The sequence below is a fragment of the Hemiscyllium ocellatum genome, chromosome 30, assembly GCF_020745735.1.
Source record: "Hemiscyllium ocellatum isolate sHemOce1 chromosome 30, sHemOce1.pat.X.cur, whole genome shotgun sequence".
Classification (NCBI taxonomy): Eukaryota; Metazoa; Chordata; class Chondrichthyes; order Orectolobiformes; family Hemiscylliidae; genus Hemiscyllium; species Hemiscyllium ocellatum.
In genome coordinates this window covers 40104462-40127087 of record NC_083430.1, presented here as the reverse complement: position 1 = coordinate 40127087, position 22626 = coordinate 40104462, and positions in this window count along the sequence as shown.

The following is a 22626-nucleotide window of genomic DNA, read 5'->3' as shown; positions in this document are numbered from 1 at the left end:
AACGTGACCCCCTACTTCAAGAGGAACATCAAAGTTTCTTTTTGGAGTCAAGAACTAACAAAGTTTAAAATGTATTCCAAGATCATCTGGTGATGTTAGGCAATGAGTCGGATTGAGAAATAATTTAGCACCATTGTATTATTGTGGTGGGACCTTACTACCAGTCAGCTGTGCAGTTTTCTCTCCACGTTCATTGGATCCTCTCCCATTTGCAGGAAATGGCCGCTTTGTTCTTTTTGAACTTTTTCCAGCTTCGTTACAGTCAGATCCTGCGTCAGGTCCTATATGGCTGACGCAGGAAGAAAGCATTTGTGATGTTTCACAAAAACAAACGTACGCTCCAGAGTCCTCTTGACCGAATATGTTTTAATGTTTCCAGAGTGCAACCTTGTCAAAGGAGATGTATGGCTTATTGCTTTCCTCATATTGTTTGTCTTTTAAAATGTAATGCTACCTTTAAATGGTAATTAGATTCTCTGTTCTCAGCTGTTCTCCCTCATTCCATGCCATCACTGAGTCAGCTGTAGTGAGGGGCTGTGTCATGACCTGTCATGTCTGTTAATGTACCACACATTGCCTGAGAAATTAGTCCAGCTATGTTGTGAAAGGAAAAATTATGTCAACCACATAAGAGAACAGTAAGCAGCCAAGATAATGGCCAGTCATATTCTAGTCTAACCAATAAATTGTAAAAACTAAAGCTAACTTCATTATAATTTTCTCATCCATGAGATTTAATAAGTATTTGCAATCACTCAGATACGTTCTTTGCAATGTAAATGATTTTTAGATGCTCACTGCGAGTGATGTGGTGTGGTTTTTCCCAGCAAGATTAATGAAGCTGACATAATTATTGGCAATTTCATTAAGAAATGCTTGCTATTTGAATACTCAAAAAATTCTTAAAACTAGTTGATTGTGCACACTGTTGGAATTGCTTCAGGAAGTAGAATAGTGAAGCTGAGTTACAGGAGACTGGCAGATCGGATTTTCAGTCAAGGCAAAACTTGTTGCTCTCAATTAGGAGTCACTAGTGCTACTTGTAGGATTTGAAACCTTGTTAATCAAGATCCATTTTTGATCAGGAGCCGTGACCATTTCTGGGAAAATGTATATGTGCACTTTGTTCAAGAGGGTGAGACCTGGCTGTCATGTCTATCAAACCTCACTATCAAACCTTCTTGTCTCACCTTAGTGAAAAATTGCTGCTTGATTGAGATACTAGAGAATGCCTGCTGAAATGGAACTGCACCTAATGCAAATTAGTATCATCAGGATATGAAAGCCACAGCTACATATAAATATTTTTTGACAGAAAGAAAATTTGAATTTTAATGATCCTATTGAGCAGGCTCAAGGGGCAAAATGGTCTACACCTTTTCCCACTGCTTATGGTCTTATGGTCTTACGTATCCTTGAGACCTACTGTGTCCTAAGCTTCTCCAGGCTCTTCACAATCTCTGTTATAACAAATGAGTCATTCTATCACAAACAGTATCAAATGAAGACATGCAGCACTTCCTATTTGTCAATTGTTCCTTTTCACATTCGGCTCCAAACTTCTGATTTTAATCATAATGAATCTAAGAGTATATTGCAATCTGAATTTCTTTTAAGAGCTTGGTTGTTCTGGCAATTGTTGTAGGTTGGAAACAAAAGGTGGAAATTCCCTACGACCTAGTATTCCTAGATGAAGTGACAGAAACTATTGCATTCTTATGATCTTGATAGGGACCACTAACATTTAAAGAAAAATTTGATTAATCAACAGTACTGTGCCACATGATTTCATTTTTTTAAACAAAGTGCTGTTCTTTAAAAATTCAGCAAAGCTAACTGTATTAACTTCATACTCTGCCTTGGAACTACTTATGCTATAAACTCAGTTTTACTTCTTACTTTCCCCAGCCCTTGAAAAGTTCCCTTGTACATTATAACAAATATTGAACAATCTTTATTTCAGTGGGGACAATTCAATAATATGCAAGAGCCCTCTGGAATTCACTTTAACTCCCCTCTGCATTCCAGCTATTCTCTGAAGTAAGACTTTTATAGGATTATTGGGTTGACTTTTTGGTTAAATGACCCTCAAACTTTTCTTTAAGACTCTAAGCTGTCTCAGCCACTGGTTCTGATCGCCAGCAGATATTCAAATGCTTTCTCACAGCTTCCGAGCTAAATCTGCGGACTGCTTTCAGTCACAAGGCACTGTAAGGACCATTGTAGATTTCTTCCACTTTTGCTATCTAGGCAAATCTTCCAGCATTTCCCTTCATGAAATCCAAATTGCATTTGAGACCCAACTGAATTCCACATGGCATAGAATTCCACGTGGCATTTTCCTCTGTTTAGATATCAGGCCTGGCGAATAATCATCTCCTGTCAGATCGGTCAATCCTGTGTGGCATAGCCTACAGTAAAACAAAGCTGCAAGTGTCTTCTGCGACAAAACCCAACTAATTTTAACAAAGCAGCTTTCTATCCCTATGGTCTATCTCTATGACAATGTGAAATGATTGGGGATGTCCTCAAATTAGTAATTTTACGTTTAAAAAAAACACTCTTCGACTCTGTAAGCCATTATGAATACTTTATATTGCTATTGATAGAACTATTCTTTCTCCAGACTTTGGATTTGTAAAGAGACCTCCACATTTATGAAACTGCTTCCAGCTTTCTATTGTCTAGAAGCTGCATTTATAATTCAGCTCTTTTAGTTCACTATGTGGAGACCCTCCAGCTCTGCTACCTGCTTAACAACTATTCATGTTTATACTTCTCCCTCTGACCTTGTAAACATAGGTTTGTTTTTAAGTGTAATTAACTTCAAGCTTGTTTGAGTAGCACTGACATCAGAATTATAGCCAGTTTTTCAATCAGCTGCCACCATACATCCACTGTTAAAATTTCAATTCCTAAAGCTCAAAGCTATATTCAAAAACATCTGAGTTTTGAATTAGGTGTTTGCACTTGTGTAATGTCATTATTGCTGTCACATTAGAAGTTTAGTGTTTAGTATGAGGTCAAAACTGTAAATTAGGTGTCACAATTCGAATTCAATGTGTAGAACAACATACTATAAGTTAGCTCCCTGGTGAGTCTGCTTTGGTATGGTCAGGTTTCGACTGTAGGATCAGTTAGTAATTCAGCCGCATTATACTGATGCTTTAGTGTGTAGTTATCCCAGTAAATGTACTGTGATCAAATTCTTCCATGGTAAAATGAGATGTATACAATTATGAAGGCATTCACAGGGCAGTCAGAAAAGAACTTTACCTCGGTGGAGGGCTCAGTGACCAGGGGGCAGAGATTTAAGATAAACCTGATGGGCCAAAAGCCTTTCTCTGTGCTGTAGACCTCTTCAATCGAATTATTCCCATCCAGCTACCCAGGGAAGGCTGGGTGGCGGAGCGCGAGCTTCAACATTTAATCAGAGAAACAGGATGGTTATTCTCAAACTGTATCTGTCAGAACCAACCACGTGGAAATAATAAATTAGTTAGGAACAGTGTTATTTTTTCTTTCTTCTCTGAATCAATCTTAATTTGTAAAAAGAAAATTACTTAATTACCTTCAACATAAATTAGATATCTGCGAATTTGTATTGCTTAGCCTTTTGATTTAAAACAGAATCATTTTACAGACTTCAATTGAACCTTAACCTCCCTGGGAGACTAAAATGTATATATTTGGTTTATTTCCTGTTCCTGATAAGCTGAATATGAAGAGGTGAACATAAAACTGGGGCAGAACCATGATTCTTTCCAAATCTCCTCCCCTTTTCTCTCCTTTTCACCTCCCCTCTAGAATGACTAATGGCACACGCCTCTCGGCCTTCCTATGTGGGTTATGTGGGTGAGGTATGAGAGATCCATTGGCCAAGATGGAACAAACTCTCAGCGTTGAGTCACAAATGTGAGGGGAGACGGGGAGTCAAGAGAGAAAAGCAGGCATTGCAAAATGCTAACACCAACTCCAACTGGGAGTTCAGTCAGGAAAACTGGTGATTTCTCCTTGGGAATGTGGCCAGTTTTGGATCCCTCCTTGATGTATTCACTCTGATATAGTTTCCCTGATGCCCAAAGTTAGAAAGAAATGAGCCTAGGAAGGAGGAAAAGGCCTGAAAGCATCCCAGCCCTATCCTCACAATATATTGTGTGAGAAGGAATTTGCCTTGGTATTGTTTTATTGCAGAAAATCTCTGGAGATTAATTAGGGTGTGGAGCAAAGCCTTATAAAATTAAAAAGGGATCTTGTGCTTCCTCTCCCCCTCCCACCTTGACTTTATTCACCCTCTTTTGATAAAGTAAATGTTATGTTTATTCATGAGTTGTTTCTAATTACAGCATGTTCTATGGTGCATTTATTTTTGCCCCAACCAGCTTAAAGGAAGTTATCTTCATGCTTTGCATGAGGTTAGAAGTGACAGACAGCATAAAAATTTGTCAGTTTTCTCACAGGGGTTTTTCAAAAGACTAACTCAGACAGAGCAAGCCATGGCAATAATCTCTTGATCTATCTGAGAAGCAGGTTCACAGGAAATTAAAAACTCCATATTTTTTATTCTGGCAGAGACTTGTAAAAGCAAGACTATAATTCTGCAGGATGTCTGCACGGAGCTCTAAAAGATAAGTGTCTGCAGCCCTCAAAAATGCATCAAAGATTCTGAACCCTGAGCTATTGCATCCTGTTCTGTAACTGTGAACATAAAGCACTTGGCACTTTTGTCTGATCGAGTGTGCAGTTGGCTTGTGAAGACAGATGCAATCTGTGTTAAAATGTGCCGAAGTGAGAGTTCTCCATATCCTCAGCATTCTTTAGTGACACAAACAACTGAAGGTGCAGTCGTTTTCTGTCACCTGATATCTCAGTCTGTGGCAGATCTTTCTGTGTTGCAGTTACAGTCGATAAAAAAAGGTGTTTGTGTCATGCACGATTGTGTTTTTCTTTGTGTGGTTTGGGAATTTCAATGGACACCCCGAGCAGTACACAAAACCTTCCATTGCAGCATGTGGAAACTGGCTTGAATCTGAGTCGGTTCAGGTTAAAGTGTTCCCAGTGTTATGCACAAACATTCCTTTGAGTTCTGACACTAGACTTGAAACATTAGCTCTGCTTTCCCTCCAACGATGCTGTCAGACCTGCTGAGTTTCACCAGCAAGTTCTGTTTTTGATCCTTTTGTGGTTATTTGTCCAATGCATGTTTCCACCAATAGGGATTATTTCTGCAAACCGTAGAAAATGTAAAATTAAGGTAGTGTTTGTGGTTTGGGCTAGTCTGCAGCTAGAAGTGTATATCAACTTTGGAGAAGGCAATTGATATTTTATTTTTAAATAGATATTCACCATTACAGCCGAAGATGCTCAATTACAGCTAAACTGCTTTTATATGGAACATATCCACTTTGTATCTAATTATCAAAACCTCCCCATATCCATTTTTATGGAATATGATCACAAAATATTGGGTCAATGTCTGTAGTTCTCTTGCAACAAAACAGGTTTATATCAGCCTTTGTAAGTCCGTGACTCAGCTTATTTTGTTTCAGGGCACGAAAAGACTTCTTTGTTGTAAATTGTTTTGGTGAAAGCCTGGGAATGCTGAAAGAAAATTTGTTTCACCCAAATAAAGTGAAACTTGTATAATACTGCACAGAGAGTTTAAGTTAATCTAAATCTAAAATGACACATCTGTGTTGGGCACAGGCTTCAGAGGTGGTGAGCTTGAAGGAGGAAGGGCCCAGAACTTAGTGAGCAGCAGTGCCCTCCTCTGTGCCATGGTTGATTGTAAGATCTCTCAGCCTCTGATTGGCCAGGAGCTCTTCTGGGTAGGAACGTCAGCCCTTGGGGTCTTGATTGGAGGTCTGCCTGTGTCCTTGCCAATGCCTGATTGACATATTGCTCATTGGTCTTCCCTGGACAAGGCAATGTGGGTCTTTGATTGGCTCTCAAACAGTCAAATAAGATTTCTGATGCCTCAGCAAGATTCCGCCTACAGTTTGAGATGAGAGATCTTGGCACTTTCTGATGAATGGAGTCCCATTAGGATCCTGTGGGATATCCTCAGTTGCTGAATTCACCTGAACTATGGGTCAGGTGGCACTACACTTTTTCCAGATGCAAATTACGAGTCGTTGCAACTCCAGATAAGCCATGCTTTCCATGCATCCATGTTTGCAAGGAAGAGTTAGGAATTAGGGCTAAATGAATCAGTTGGGAGAAAGTAGGACTAGGAAACTGAGTTAAATCATCAGCCACAACTGTAATGATTGAGGAAGCAGGCTTGAAAGGCTGAATGGCATACTTGTGCTCCTATTTTCGATGCTTTCATGCTACCAATGAGGGAATTCAGTACATGTCTCTGTTGCTCTGGCAAACCTGACACATTGGTGTCTATAGAGAGCTCAACACCACTAACATTGGCGTTTTGGTGCCTTCAGATTAATGGCTGAAGTCTAAATGGGGTGGGTTTGGTTGATGGGCTCTGTGTTTGGAAGGGTGTTTATCCAGCCACATATGTGGGTACGAATCCATACATATGTATGTTTTCTTTTAGCCCACAAAGACAAATTCCTCTCAAACAAATAATAAGAAAAAAATATATAGTGGATTTCTGACCATACAATGTCCCAAAGCACCGTACTAACAATGACGTCTGTTACTGTTGTAATTTGGTAGTGTAATCATAACTGATGTAACAGCTATGTCTCTGCCGCTGTACTGGTCAAAACTACATTCCAATGGATAGCTGTACCTCTACTGGGTCCAGTACTTGATGCTGTGGAGACTCAGCAACCAGCTTAATTTTAGATTTTCCTGACTGCACCTTGTTTAGCCTTTGCTGGTTTGACAGAGGCCATTGGCACATTAGGTTTCCAACAAACCATCGCAAGTAGTTTCTGGAGCTATTAATCAGTTTCTACCGACTGCTTAAAACAGAATGACGACAAATCTTCTTGGCAGACAGGAGATTAGGCCGATCCAGCCAATTTTTGGAATTTGGTAACGTGTTCAATTTATAAACTAGTTATTGCCAAAAATGGCACCAGCATGTAAATCCTGTGTCAAGCTGTGTATGTGATATTCCTGTATGAGTCATATAACTCACCAGCCAGGTTTTGTTCATCCGAACATTTTTAATTATTTAAAAAAGCTCTTAATGTTCTCATTACTTGAAAATGGCTTAAAGTACATTAATGAATGATTCATTGTGTGATGCGGTAAGTTGTTCTGTGGACTAGCAACAGCTGTTTTTCAGAAGAGTCTTGCTTTCTAATGTTTTGTGTGAGGGAAGACGATTAGCTACAGGGGGAAAAAAAAACTGTCTACCTTTCTTCAGATGTGACCACATAATCCTTGCTGTCTGTCTGAACATAAAGTCAATCCCCGATCTTTTACCAATAAATGACAAATGACCCAAGTTGACGCACTGAATTGACCTGATCTCAGCCACGATGGAGAATGGAGCATCATAATCTTCCCCCTTCATAATCCAAGACAGGGAGTAGAGGGTTAAACAGCAAGGATTCCTGGTCCAGGTAGCTATCCAGTAGCATATTGATAGATGTATACCCATTCTTTATTACAGCACAGAAAGAGGCCAGTCAGCCCATTGTGTCACAGAAGAATCACAGAATTGTTACATGGGCCATTTGGCGTATTGTTTCAACACTGGGTCTCTGAGCATCATAACTTTGTGCCAATCTCCTGCCTTTTCCCCGTAACCGTAGGGTATATTTAAATAACCATCTAATGCCCTCATAAATACATCAATTGAACCTGTTTCCACCACATTTCTGGACAGTGCATTCCAGACCCTAACCACTCACTGTCAGATTAAAGGTTTTCTCACCTCATATTTGCTTCTCTTGCAAAACACTTTAAAGTTGTACTGTTTTGTTCTCAATCTGTTTATGAGTGAGGGCTCTGTTACCCCTGATCCACTCTGTCCAAACCACTCATAATTTTGAAAACATCTATCACAGCATCATCTCAGCCTTCTCCCCTCCAAGGAAAGCACTCCCAAATGCCCCGGTCTTATTCAATGTTCTCCAGTATTCCCTAATATCAAGGTTTTTACATAAATAATTGATCCTCAGCCCTCCCAACCTCATTAATTACTGTTCTACATCAAAATCCCTCTTTCCCTTTCCAAGTCCCTGAATTTATCATCAACTTTATCTCCAGCAACTTGTGCATCTCCCCTGGCTTCACCCAAACATTGACACTCCAACTTCCTGGATCCTCCTCTATAGAATTCCCTTCCCAAATTCCCATACCTCCCTCTCCCCACTTCCATAAACATGCTCTTTCTTGAATCAAGGATTTGCTTGTTCCATCTAAATCTTTCCTACCTTGAATATCTGTTTTCACAATACCATCTGTGAAGTGATTTAAAATTCAGTATGTATCATAGGCACCATGCAGTTGGTAAGTGAATTTTTCTGGTGTTGCTGGAATTCTGATTCACTCTGATGGCTTTGGATACTAATGGCTGGTTTATTCTTTGGCCTCAACTCCAAATGTTTTGTCATTGTTTGATTTGCTGTTGAGGGGATTAAGTTTCCTTTCACTCGGAATGCAACTATGGCCCGTGTTGCAGGATAACGCTAAATGACCAGTCATACAAGCAGTTTGCTCAATTCTTACCGACTGTAACAGAATGAAGTAACTGCTGACTATTCCCATTAAAAGCAGAGACCACTGGAGTCATTGGTGCTGACTCAGTCAAGCTTGATCTTGTAAGGCTGGCATTGGTACAACTTTTCTTTAAATTTATTCAACCTTTTTGTAGCACGTTCTCAGTCAGTGGTTTATCTGCTTCTTACCATTCACCTTGCTGTTCACGTGGATATTGCTTCGGCTTCTGTTGTAGGAGATACAACCTCATATGAAGATGTATCCTATCCATTTCATGAGTTCTTTAAATATTCAATGCTTGCAGCAATGTTATAAGTGGCCTCCACATTTATTTCGATTCCACGATGAATGTGATAATTTTTCTAGGTTATCAAGGAGAAGCTGCAACCCAACACAAAGGGAGGGGTTTCAGGCAGGATGAAAGGAACTCACTTTGACAATGAAGCTTCATCTGTCAAAAACTCTTGAATACCTTTTTTTCCCACTGTGTATTCTATTACCTTAATCTCCCAAAGTAAGTCCTTAGTTAATCTCTTGTTGACATTTACAAGATGGTTTCAGGGTAGCTCAATAACCACAGCCAAGTCATTTTGCTAAGGGATTACTAAACAGGTGGCATGGTGGCTCAGTGGTTAGCACTGCTGCCTCACAGCACCAGGGACCCAGCTTCGATTTCAGCCTCAGGCGACTGGCTGCCTGAGTTTGCATGTTCTCCCCATGTCTGCGTGGGTTTCCTCCCACAATCTAAAGATGTGCAGGCCTCACTAAATTGCCCATTGTGTTAGGTGCAGTAGTCAGTGGGAAATGGTTCTGGGTGGGTTACTCTTCGGAGAATCAGCTTGGACTTGCTGGGTCGAAGGGCCTGTTTCCACACTGTAAGGATTCTAATTTAAAGAGCCGACTGATTGTTCTAATATCTGTAAGTCTGTGAATCAACCTGATATCTGGGCCAGCTGAAGGAGAACCAGTTACTACACACAAGATGACAGAAGGGGAAATACCTATAAAAGTTATTGCAAATGAACCTTGGTCAGTTATTTAAAGAAAACACTTGGGTACATATGTTCCTACTGTTCATGTTTCAAATGCTATGTCAGTTGGTGTGTATTTGTACATGCTCTAATGCAGTCAGGAGCAACTGAGGAAAGATTTGGGCACAGAAACAAGTCCTGTGCAGTGGTAAACGGCCCACCTTGGGAAGTGATGGCCACTGACATGTGCCATGGCACATCCAAGCAATTGTTTTGTGTGTAAGAACCGTATTCCGGCAGGAAGGTGAGGGCAGGGAGTCTGTGAATGGGAAAAATAGTCTGTACATCTGCAAGAGATATTGTGAGTAAACCTTTATGAAAGACAGAGCAAGTCCTGTTCTATCATTTAACCAAATTAACACCTTTGGTGATGGATGCTTCTCTTTCTTTGTCCCAGGGAGCATTATATTACAGGTGACCACATCAGAACCCGTTATCTCTTAACCCTTCCATGCAATTGTCAAAGAGTTATCCAAAAGCTTTCAATCTGCTTTGTATTTTGCACCTTTCCTTTTAAAGGGTATACACAACCTCCTCTTTGGCACCTCTTATACAAGCCTCTTCATAGTGCATCTCATCACACCTTGACTTGGGATTCATGATGGACCCCTCACCAATGTATTTGCAGATGGTGCAGGTTACATGAAACACACAAGAGGCTAGATGGCCATCTTTCCTCCAAACTGAATTCACAACCCTCTGTATTATAGTGGGTTGTCTGCCATTTCACCATATGAAAGACAGCTCCAAATATATACTCCCTGAAATGGAACTACACATTTCAATACTTGTTTGTGATGGGGATAACCACAGGAGACTTCTGCACTACCTGACTCCCTCTCCTACCTTCCTTGAACGTAACCCATCCACCTGTCTGTATCTGCGTTTTTTTCTCCCTTCCTATAATTGTCATCCTTCACACCCCCAGACCCTGTAAGTTCCTTATTGCCTCTAACTGCAGCTTCAATTGATCCATGCAATCTGATAGGATTGGTAACCAAACACACTTACTATAGACATAATCAGCAGTAACATGGAAAGTCTCCCTAATCTCCCACATCCGACAGGAAGAGCACATCACTCTACTAAAGGTAATTTTTGCACCCTAACTTTCCCTGGGGTGGGGGAGTCCAGAACTAGAGGGGATAGGTTTAGGGTGAAAGGGGCAAGATTTAAAAGGGACCTAAGGGACAACTTTTTCATAAGTGTATGGAATGAGCTGCCAGAGGAAGTGGTGGAGGCTGGTACAATTATAGCATTTAAAAGACATCTAGATGGGTATATGAATAGGAATGGTTTGAGGGATATGGGTCAAATGCTGGAAAATGGGAATAGATTAAGTTAAGATATCTGGTCAGCATGGACTAGTTGGAACAAAGGGTCTGTTTCCATGGTGTAAATCTTTATGACTCTATGACTTGTTTTTACAACAAATTAGAGAGTTAAATTACATGTTTTAAGGGATTATGTAGAAACTTCTTTATGAATTAGTATTTTGTTTTTAAGTAAATTCTGTAATTTGTGCTTCGGACTTATTTTGTTTTATCTCAGAATGGTTCCTGAGGTCTACCTGTGTGGATCCTGAATACATTGGCATAAAAGACCAAAGGATGATAGATGGAGGACATACATTGGCACGAGTTCACACTAAATTGACATGGGCTCCAGGGTCACACACTCTGATTTCCAGAGAATCTGGTCTCCTCCCATCCCTGGAAGAAAAATTTCAACATTGGAATATTTTTACCTGGGTGGGATTTCTGTGCTGTCACCCCAGGAGTGAAAACTTGGGGTTATGAGTTTGTGCCCATTGCGGTAGACTCCCAACACGGTAAAGAATGGTGCAGCCAAGGCATTGTGTGTAAATGTGGTGCATCTTAAACCGTTGTCTGTAACATAATTCCACTGTATGTTTAAGTAGTGAAGTGGGTTGATCATATTTCCCCTGTTCCACTCCAGCACCTCTGGGACAATGCAAATAGGCTGTGTTCTTCCTTGCCCTCTCTCAGTAAAAATTTGCATTTGAAGATGAGATATATCTGTGCTTTCAAAACAGCTACTATTTCCCACTCCTCTGCCCCAAACATGGTAGCAGGTAACTTATGAATGGGTTTAACAAACAAAAAATCCTTTTCATCTTTTATTTTTAGCTCTCAGACTGCATATGCGTCACATATGTGCACAGGAAACCACACTGTTATCGTATTTCAAATTCTCGCTACAAATTCTCCCTTTGCTTATTTGTAATTAAAAACCTGCAGAAAAAGAACTAATTTCTTCCGTTCCTCTCAGCTCCGGCATCGGAAGCCTCATTTCCATTCTGGTTAATGTGAAATTCTCATCCCATTCATGTTTTCAGCAAACAAACTCTCTTTTTTTCAAAAAAAAACTTTCACTTCTATAAAACCACCAACTGTAAAAGTAAAACAGATTTTCCCAAATGACTTGATTTCCATTTAAGTGAAGCAATATGTGTTAATTGATGGAACAAAAAAATGGAGCAATCCCCTTAACCAGTGAAAACTGCATCTATCGTGAAACCACATCTGGAGCCATCTGTGTTCGGAGAGGAAGCTTGTTGCTGCTGGAGCCTTGAGCCTTCTTTATCTGTTGAAAACGTAATTATCTCTGACCTCACTTATGTTACTCCACCAATTTGGTGGGAACTTTAAAAAAAGGTGAAGAGGCCAATAGAACAGAATTATCTACCCTTTATTCCATTTTTTTTTCCAAAACAGAATCATAGATAAAGTAAGATAGAGGTTTTATCAATGTCTACCCCAATGTTTTCTCACCCCCGTGGTAGAGTATTGAGGCTTGTGTTTAAAACAGAAAGGGTGCTGCAACATTGATATATATTTCTATGTAGCTGTACTGGCCTAAATTCACCCCACCTCAGCTCATTTCCTGATGAAACCTTCATCCTTGTCTTCATTGCCTCAAGACTTGACCAATTTCACTAGAATCCTAGCCAGCCTTCCGCATCCAATACTTGTAGACTTGAGGCCATCCAAAACTCTGTGCCTGTATCTTAATTCACACCAAGTTATAGAGTCATAGGGTCACACAGGACAGAGCCACACCCTATGGTCCAACTTGTTCTTGCTGACCTAGTTTCCCAAGCTAAACTAGTTCCATTTGCCTGCTTTTGGCCTATATCTCTCTAAACCTTTCCTGTTCATGTAGCTATCCAAATGTCTTTTAAATGCTGTAACTGTACCTGCATCTACCTCTTCCAGTGACAGTTCATTTCACATACGAACCACCCTCTGTGTCAAAACATTGCCCCTGACGTCCTTTATAAATCTTTCCCCTTGTGCCTTAAAAATGTGCTCTCTAGTTTTGAACTCCCCCACCCCCAGGAAACGACCTTTGCTGTTCACCTCGTCAATGTCCCTCATGATTTTATAAACCTCTGTAAGGTTACCCCTCAACTTCCTAAGCTCCAGTGGAAAAATGTCCCAGCTTCTCCAGCCTGTCCTTATAACTCAAACCTTCCGTTCCCACTTTGTAAATCTTTTCTGCAACCTCTCCAATTTAATATTTTCCTTCCTGTAGCAGGGCAACCTTCATCCCTATCTGCACTCACCTTCACTGGCTTCTAATTGAGCAGTGTTTCAATTTTAAAATTTTCTTACTCTTATTTTTAATTCTTTCTGTGGGTTCACTTCTCCATATCTCTGTAATCTCTTTTGCCTCTGAGATATCTGTGTTCCTCAAATTCTGGTCTCTTGAGCATCCCTGATTTTAATTGCTCCATTATTGGTAACTATGCCTTAACCCACCATTGCCCTTAGCACTGGACTTCTGGTCCTAAAGCATCACTTTCCTCCTTGAATATGGTCCTCAAAATACAATTATGATCAAGCTTTTGTGATCAAGATTATCTGCTTTAAAATCTCCACACGTCACTTGGTGGTGTCAGATTTTGTCTGATAACGCTCCTGAGTTGTCTTATTACTTTTAATGCATTCAATAACTATAAGTTGTTGCTATCTACTGCAAGTTCTTTGTGTTGATCCCATCCGTAATGTCTTGTGTTTCATAGATATTTTTCATTTTCTTTCAGCAAGTAAATCATGATTCACTCAATATTATGATAAAAGAATGCTATCAGAAATCAGTTACATTAATCTGAACTGTGTGGCTTGGTTAAAACACACTAAATTGTCACTATTTACTAAGTAACTAAGATTAATAATCAAAGCATGAAGAACCAGACTAACAGTTTATAAAATTACTTGGGAGATTTTCAGAATTGGTTTAAGCTGCCATTTTGATTTTTGAGGAAGCCTTTTCATAAAAAAAGAACAAACTTGCATTTATATAGCAAAACATGCCACCTTAGGGCATTCCAAAATGCCTCACCATCAGTGGGTTTTTTTAGGTTGTTGTGATGCAACTAAATGTTACACACAGTTAATGTAGGAAATATTCCCAAGTGCTTCATTTTGAAATTTTTCCTGAGACAAAGAAGTGGGGATAGGAGTTAGCAAAACCTGGTTAAAGAAGTTCATTTTGAGAAAGTACTGAAGCCAGAGAGAGAGGCCCAGAGAGGTTCAGGGAATCAATTCCAGAGTGTGGGGACCTCAAAATTATTTCCAGTACGTATGCCACTTCCATTTAAACAGTGTTTGTTAAAACAGCATGTATGGGGTGATGAATAGTTACACTGACCAAGCCTCAGCTTGGTCTATGTCCTCTCTCCCAGCTAGCTGACCTACTTCCACTGATGATCTGGAACTCTGCTCTCCTTATTTTATTCAGGCAAAGCCTTATTCTCCAATCATACTTTCATTGTCCCTCCTTTCCCTGCAATGACTCAAAATCCTCAATTTATCTTCAGATCTTTCCAGGACCTTGTCTATCCTTATCCATGTAATCTCCTTGGGCTCTGTGAGATCTCTGTTCTTCCATCTCAGGCCTCTCTACTTCCCAAATTTCCTTCATTCCTCTGTTGTTATCTACAGTATAAGGGTAATATTTCTGAAAGAGTTACTGTTGGAAACTGTGTTAAGTTCTACCCAATCAGATGCTGACATATCGTCTTGAGTAGGGAAAATGAGGAGTGATAGTGTGAAAAGAGGCCTTTCAGCCCATTGTGTCCATGCCAGTCATCAAATATATATCTATTCTAATCCCGGTGAGTCTAGCTTTAGATTTTGTTGGAGGTACATCTGTCTTTATTGTCTCACGATAATCATTCTTAGAATGTCTAATGAGTCAATGCAACTTATACCTAGTACTATCATGTAGATATGTTTTGAGCCTGGATTAGTATGAGGAACTACAATATTTCTGTAATGGACTACAACTTGATTGAGACTGGCAGCTTAATGCTCCAAGGTTTAGATGTTTCAAGGATGATAAAGAGAGGGTTGTGAAAGGGGTTCAGTAGTTACATTACTGATTAGGAAGAATGTTACAGCTGAACTAAGAGAGGACATCTTGGAGGGCTCATCCAGGGAGGCCATATGGGTAGAACTCAACTCCTGACCTCATTACAGTCTTGATTCAAACATGGATAAAATAACTGAATTCCAGAGGTGAGGTGAGAGTGACGGCCCTTGGCATCAAGGCTACATTCAACCGATGTGGAATCCAGAAGCCCTAGCAAAACTAGCTTCAATGGGTATCAGGGGGACAATCTCTCCATTGGTTGGAGACATACCTGGCACCTGGGAAGATGATTATGGTTTTTGGAGGTCAGTCATCTTGACAGGAGTTCCTCAGGGTAGTGTCCTAGACCCAACCATCTTCAGCTGCTTTATCAATAACTTTCTCTCCATTATAAGATCAAAGTGGGGATGTTCTCTATTAATTGCACAACGTTCTTCACCGTTTGCGACTCCTCAGATACTGAAGCAGTCCAAATGCAAGATCTGGACAATATCCAGGCTTGGGTTGACAAGTAGCAAGTAACATTTGCACCACACAAATGCCAAGCAATGACCATATCTAGTAAGAGACAATCTAATCACCTCCCCTTGACATTCAATAGTGATACAATCATTGAAGTTCCCCACTATCAACATACTTGGGGTTACCATTGACCAGAAACCAACTGGACTCACCATGTACACACAGTGGCTACAACAGCAGATCAGAGGCTAGGAATACTGTGGCAAATAAATCACATCCTAACTCTCCAAAGCCTGTCCACCATCTACAAGCACAAGTCAGGAGTGTCATGAAATATTCCTCACTTACCTAGATGGGTGCAGCTTCAACAACACTCAAAAACTTGACACCATCTAGGACAAAGCATCCCACTTGATTGACACCACATCCACAAACAACCATTGTCTCCACCATTGATGTCTGTGTGAGTTTTCTGATGAAGCAAAGCGTTTTTTTCTCTGTAGTCTTTGAGCACAAGTTTCACTTATAAAGCAATTGCAATGTTCTACAGATGGCCTTGTGTCTTTTACCATTTGGACATTCTAGTCTGTGATTAAATCTCACGGGTGAATTCTGAATTGTGCGATTATCATTGCATTGAAGATAGGAAAATATAAAATTTTTATAGAAGGCTAATATCTTGTGTACAATTGTGATCACCCTGTTATAGGAAAGATATTATTAAATTGGGGAGGGTTCAGAAAAGATTTACCAGGATTTTGCCAGGAATGGAGGGTTTGAGTTATAAAAGTAGGTTGGGTAAACTGGGACATTTTTCACTAGATCATCAGAGATTGAGGGTGACCTTAGAGTTTATAAAATCATGGGGGGCTTAGATAAGATGAATACCAAAGGTCTTTTCCCTGAGATGGTGAAGTTCAAAACCAGGGGCATATTTTTAAGGTGAGAGGAAAAAGATTTAAAAAGGAGATGGCGGGGGTGGATGGGGATGGGGAGGGCAGTGTGGGGAGCAAACTTTCTACACAGAGAGTGGTTATGGTGTGTGGAATGAACTGCTAGAAGAAGTGATGGATAAGGCTGCAGTTACAATGTTTGGAAGACATTTCAATAAGTTCATGAATAGGAATGGTGTGGAGGAATATGGGCTAAATGCAGGTATATGGGAATAGTTTAGTTTGATAAACTTGATCAGCGCGGACTAGTTGGACCAAAGGTATGTAGATAAAGCATGGTGCTGGAAAAAGCACAGCAGGTCAGGCAGCATCCGAGGAGGAAGAGAGTTGACATTTTGGGCAGGATCCTTCTTTAAGACCTCCAGTCCTTACTTTCTCCCAGTTGCTCCGAATGGTCTGTTTCTGTGCTGTCTGACTGTATGACTCAAAAAAAAGAGTAACATAGTGAGATAGTTTACATCATTACAGACTCATGAAATCTAAGATGCAGCAAATGATGCACACATTTTTGTCACTTCCTCTTGTATACCTATTAGCATGTACAAGCCTGTTTTACTTCTGCAAGTTTCTTTGGTCGTTGCATGTAATTGTGAATTGATGTGCTGTATGGCTATTGTAAACCTTCTATACCATCAGTATAGGGTGAAGTAAAAAGTACCCAGTAACTTATATATATCCAGTGGATAGAATATAAAAATAACTACTTCTCTAATATTTTGCATGTGAACCCAAGTTGTTATTTGGTGTTTGTTTTACTTGCTCATCAAGTTGGGTTAGTTTTATAAATGGTGGTTCAATTAGAAACAGGCCTTGTCAGTGACTTTCACATTCCATTAACTTAATATTTTTAAAAGTTCAACAAAATGAAGCATTTATCAACTGAGAGACTCCAATAGGGTCACTAGTGCACATTTGGCAATAGTTTCTGCCAATATTTTCTGCATCAGCTGCTCAATCATTCCCTCTACAACGTTGGAAATCCATGTATGGTCAACGTGATCTTTTACACAACTGACAAATCTAATGTCGACATGCAGCAATCTATCACGTTGTGACACGTTGCTTTATGTGTAACTCATCAGCTGCTTTTTGGGCTATATTTTTAATCCTTGAGAATAAGGTTTGTGAAATTGCAGGGGGAATTTGTATCAAGGATAGTTTTGTGTGAGATGCTAATTTAAATTCCTTAGGAAGAGAAAAACTAATCTGAATATGTTGTACAGTTTTTTTTTGGAAGGTGATTTTCAGTCAAAACCACTTGCTACTTTCAGAAAATAGCAAGGGGTGCATCTGAGGAACAGAAGAAACTCTCAGGTTTTTTTTGCAAGCAAACACCTCTTAAAACTCCTCTCTTGACCCACCTTCATCCTCATCTTAATTACCAGGCATTCATTTCTGGAGTATATATAATTGCTTATGTTTGTATATGTACATCACAGAACATTTCAACTTAAAAATTATGGAAAGTATAACAGATTTCAATTTGGCTTCATACAGCATGGTTCACTCTTAGAAATCTTTTGTACAATTGCAATAGCCTTAATACTTTCATTATAGGGTGGTACGGTGGCTCAGTGGTGAGCTCTGCTGCCTCACAGCACCCGGGGCCCCAGGTTCAATTCTGGCCTCCGGTGACTGTCCGTGTGGAGTTTGCACGTATCCCCGTGTCTGCGTGGGTTTCCTTCAGGTGCTCCTATTTCCTTTCACAGTCCAAAGATGTGCAGATTAGGTGAATTGGCCATGTTAAATTGCCCATAGTGTTAGGGGGTGGGTTGCTCTTCGGAGGGTCAGTGTGGACCTGTTGGGCCGAAGGGCCTGTTTTCACACTGTAGGGAATCTAATCATAAATACCATGCCATGTGTACAGCCTGCACAGAAAATTAGAGAATGTGCAATAGAAATGAACGTTTCTTCCTGCAGCATGTTCCCTCTGAAGTGTCTCACCAAAATCTTGATGCTCACTCTCTTGACAGGCTTATAGCCTGAAGACTTCTACAGACTCCAGCCTTTGTTGTGCTATGGCTGAAAGACCTTGAACCTTTTCCCATGGTGCTCCTGCAGTGGACACCCCATGTACTGTATTGAGAAATTGAGGTTCCTCAATATGTTTTCAATACTCTTGGTATGCAATGTAAATTCTTTAGAAGACACAGTGCCTACAGTTTCCTGCCCCTCAGTGCACAATGGCTGACTGGCTTTGGGAAACAAACTTCTCCCCATTGCAGCTCTGCGCTGGCTGCCCTAACCTGTTGCTCTCATTTGTTGTATTCGCAACAGTTAATGCCAAGCATCCGATGCTGCCTGACCCGCTGTGCTTTTCCAGCACTACACTCTCGACTCTAATCTCCAGCATCTGCAGTCCTCACTTCCGCCAAGCTTTAGTACGTTCATTAGTGCACGGTCTTAGCCCTTGGAAATGCCAGTCTACAGCACTCAGTCAAGGACAACTCCTTGCATTGAAAGACCAACAGGTTTCGGGCAGACCATAGGGGATCCTTTATGGAGCTGAGGATCCTCCAGGTGCAGTTAATGTTTACCTTGGTCTGTGTCCCTGGAAACAGCCCATTGACCAGAGAGCATCATCGTGTCGCTCAGGATAAACCTAAAAAAAAATTGCATTTCTCTCCACACATTCCTCACATAGGCACATTCTGTAGGAGATAGACATCATTCTCATCCCCACCACAGCCACCTCAATGGCAATATGTGGAGGGGATGACAGCTGATCTTTTTGCCACCAGTACCATTCTTGTTCATAAAATCGATCTAATAAAAAAATTACAAAATTATTTCAACTTAAATCTTAAAGTACTTGCAATAATATTCAACTTTCACCATGCAGCAGAAGACCATATGACTATAAAACCCAGGAGTGGAAGCAAGATCATTCGGCCCATCGAGTCCACTCAGCCATTTAATCATGGCAGATGGGCGTTTCAACTCCATTTACCGCACTCTCCCCATAGCCCTTAATTCCTTGTGAGATCAAGAATTTATCAATCTCTGCTTTGAAGACACCCAATGTCCCGACCTCCACTACGTTCCATGGAAATGAATTCCACAGGCCCACCACTCTCTGGCAGAAGAAATGTCTCCTCATTTCTGTTCTAAATTGAACCCCTCTAATCCTAAGGTTGTGCCCACGGTCCTAGTCTCCCTGCCTAAGGAAATGACTTCCCAGCATCCACCCTTTCTAAGCCATGCATTATCTCGTAAGTTTCTATTAGATCTCCCCTCAACCTTCTAAACTCTAATGAATACAATCCCAGGATCCTATGCCTATCATCATATGTTATGCCAACCATTCCAGGGATCATTTATGTGAATCTCCGCTGGACACGCTCCAGTGCCAGTATGCCCTTCCTGAGGTGTGGGGACCAAAACTGAACACAGTATTTTAAATGGGGCCTAACTAGAGCTTTATAAAGTCTCAGAAGAACATCGCTGCTTTTATATTCCAATCCTCTTGAGATAAATGACAACATTACATTTGCTTTCTTAATCACGGACTCATGTTCCACTCAATATAATTATAATAGACACAATGAATTCCATGTCAGGTAACAGCCTGAGAGTGAAATCAATTCAAATTGGAATTCTTATCAGACAAATGGCTTTGACCCCTGATGCTATGAGCTTCCTTGGGTCAAGAATGACCAGATTATGGGTCAGAGTCAGAAGCCCTTTCTCTATATGCCAACTATACACAGTGTAAACTAATAATGCTTTGAATAAGGCTTGAAATAATTAAATTTGCACAAACTGTGGTGTAGAAACCTGTTGCTCTCATTTATTGTATTTGCAACAGTTAATGCCAAGCCTGCTAAAGAGATACTTGCATTTGAGATTTTCCATACCGTAGTGAGGAGGAATCTGGGAAACACTGTTACACATGATTGCCAGTATGTCTCTGCCTGGGGCAAATCACATTATTAAATTGAACTAAATGCAATGAACACAGGCTTTCATGAAATAAGAACAGCTGCTTCAGGGTTCAAAATAAAGGAAGTTATTAAGCGTCTACATAGGAGCAGAGTTTTGAAAGGGCAGGGTAGATCACATAGTGTTCTATTGAGTATCATATTTCAAAAGTTATCCTACAGTCACATGCTCAGCCATCTTGTGTTTTGCAATAACCTCATGAAAATATTTCCTCGGGTTTTTGTACAAAGCATTACCGAAACATTGTATATTTGTTCAAGGGATGTGGGTGTCGCTGGCCGTGCCTAATTGTCCAGAAGGCAATTAACAGTCAACCCATATTGCTGCGGGTCTGGAACCAGACCAGGTACGGATAGAGGATTTTTTTCCCCCACAGGACATTAGTGAACCAGTTAAGCTATACAACAGTGATTACATAGTCGCCATTAGGGCTAGCTTCCCATACCAGAGTTTTATTGAATTCAAATTTCATCATTTACCATTGCGGGGTTTGAACTCAGCTCCATGGAACATCAGCCTGAGATTCTAGCTTTCCACTCCAATATGGGGACTAGTTCAGGGGATACATTAAGGCCCACCAGCTGGTGCCCAGGCCTCTAGGGGATCTGGGTGCTCAAGGCAGGAAAGGGGTCTGCTGTTTTCAGGTCTGGAGCAGGACCTACTCTACTTTGTAATGGGGTTTCATTGGCTGTATTGGCATGGAAGACTAAAGCTGGTGTCATTCCAAGGGGCCTTTCGTCCTAGAGGGCCAAGACTTCTGAGAGTGTCCTTTCCAAATGCAGGGTCCTTCCTTGGCTTGGACTTCAACAGGCTGCAGCATCACATGCAGGGGAGGGGGATGAGGGTGTTTGAAGGGCCAGGCACCTCTGCTGTGTCCTGAGGTGTAACATTGACCGAGCATAGAGCTGTGGAGCAACCTGTCCACTCTCATGACTGTTCAGTGCTTTGAACTGTGACAATTTGTCCATCTTTCTCTCTGCACGAGAAAAGCAACGCAAGCCACAAAGCTTGGGAGCCTCTGAGATACTGCAGAGTAAGTGAGCACTAAGAAAGGAAGCGAAGAGCTATAAGGTGTACCATGTGCCATGAGATGTCTATGCCTCCTTGTGTACAAAGCAACCTGGCAGAATCAGGCAGGCTGTCTGTGTCCCTGAGCTCTAAAGAGAAGTCCTGAAGGGCTGAGGTGGGGTGTGAGTTTGTCCGAGTGCAGGCAGGGTGGTGTGGTGAGGCTGGTGGTTTGCAAAGCCGACCTGTTTGTGAAAGAGGTTGGCATCCATGAAGTACGCAAGGACATTATGGTGAAGAGTTCGAAGAGACGCAAGTGTTGAGCTGCTGCCAACAAGAAACCACTCTGACATACATTTTAGGAATTGGCACTGTCTAGTTCTTGAGGGAGGAGAGAATTGGGAGGTGCAGAGAGATGAGGCGAGATGAGTTAATAATCAGGAATCTGATTTTTCCCATTCTCACTGTATTTTTCTGCTTTCTCACCATTGCCCACAGTGCTCAAGGCAGCAAAACATTCCACCTGTAGACTCATTTGAGCAAAGGTTGGACACAGGTAGCAAGTTTAGAGTTGTGCATACTCTCTTCAAATACTGATCCTCTTCTTCTGCAATTGTACTTTTCTTGCAGGATCTGAGAGGAATTCAGGTACATGTTCTCTTAGAAACTCTTGTGATGTTATATTAAAAGCTTTGCATTATAGTTGATTCAAATTGATTGCATTTAAAACCTCACAACAGATACATTATTAATTTCAAACAATCGCAAACAAAATAAATTACAATTGTATTTATTTCCCCTGGAGGTGGTGCGTTTGGATATATTCAATGTTTGCCATTTTTCATCAACTAGTTCCCATAAATTTTTCATATTTTACGTAATGTTTCTTGACTCGACTATGATTGTTAATATAACCATAGCATCTTTTAGGGCAGAAAGAGTCAATCTGACCTGTTGTGACTGTGCCAATGTTTTGTAAGATCTGCCCAATTTAGTCCTAAATCTGTTTCGCTTTCCCAAAATGCTGCAGAACGCACCTGTTTTGTGTACATGTCCTATTGCCTTTAAAAGTTCCTATGAAATTTGATTCCACCATTCCTTACAGTATTCCAGGTCCTCTCTTTCCTTCTCAAGTTCCTTTGTTAATTATTTTACATGTATAATGTCTGGTAACTGACCCATTTCCCTGTAAT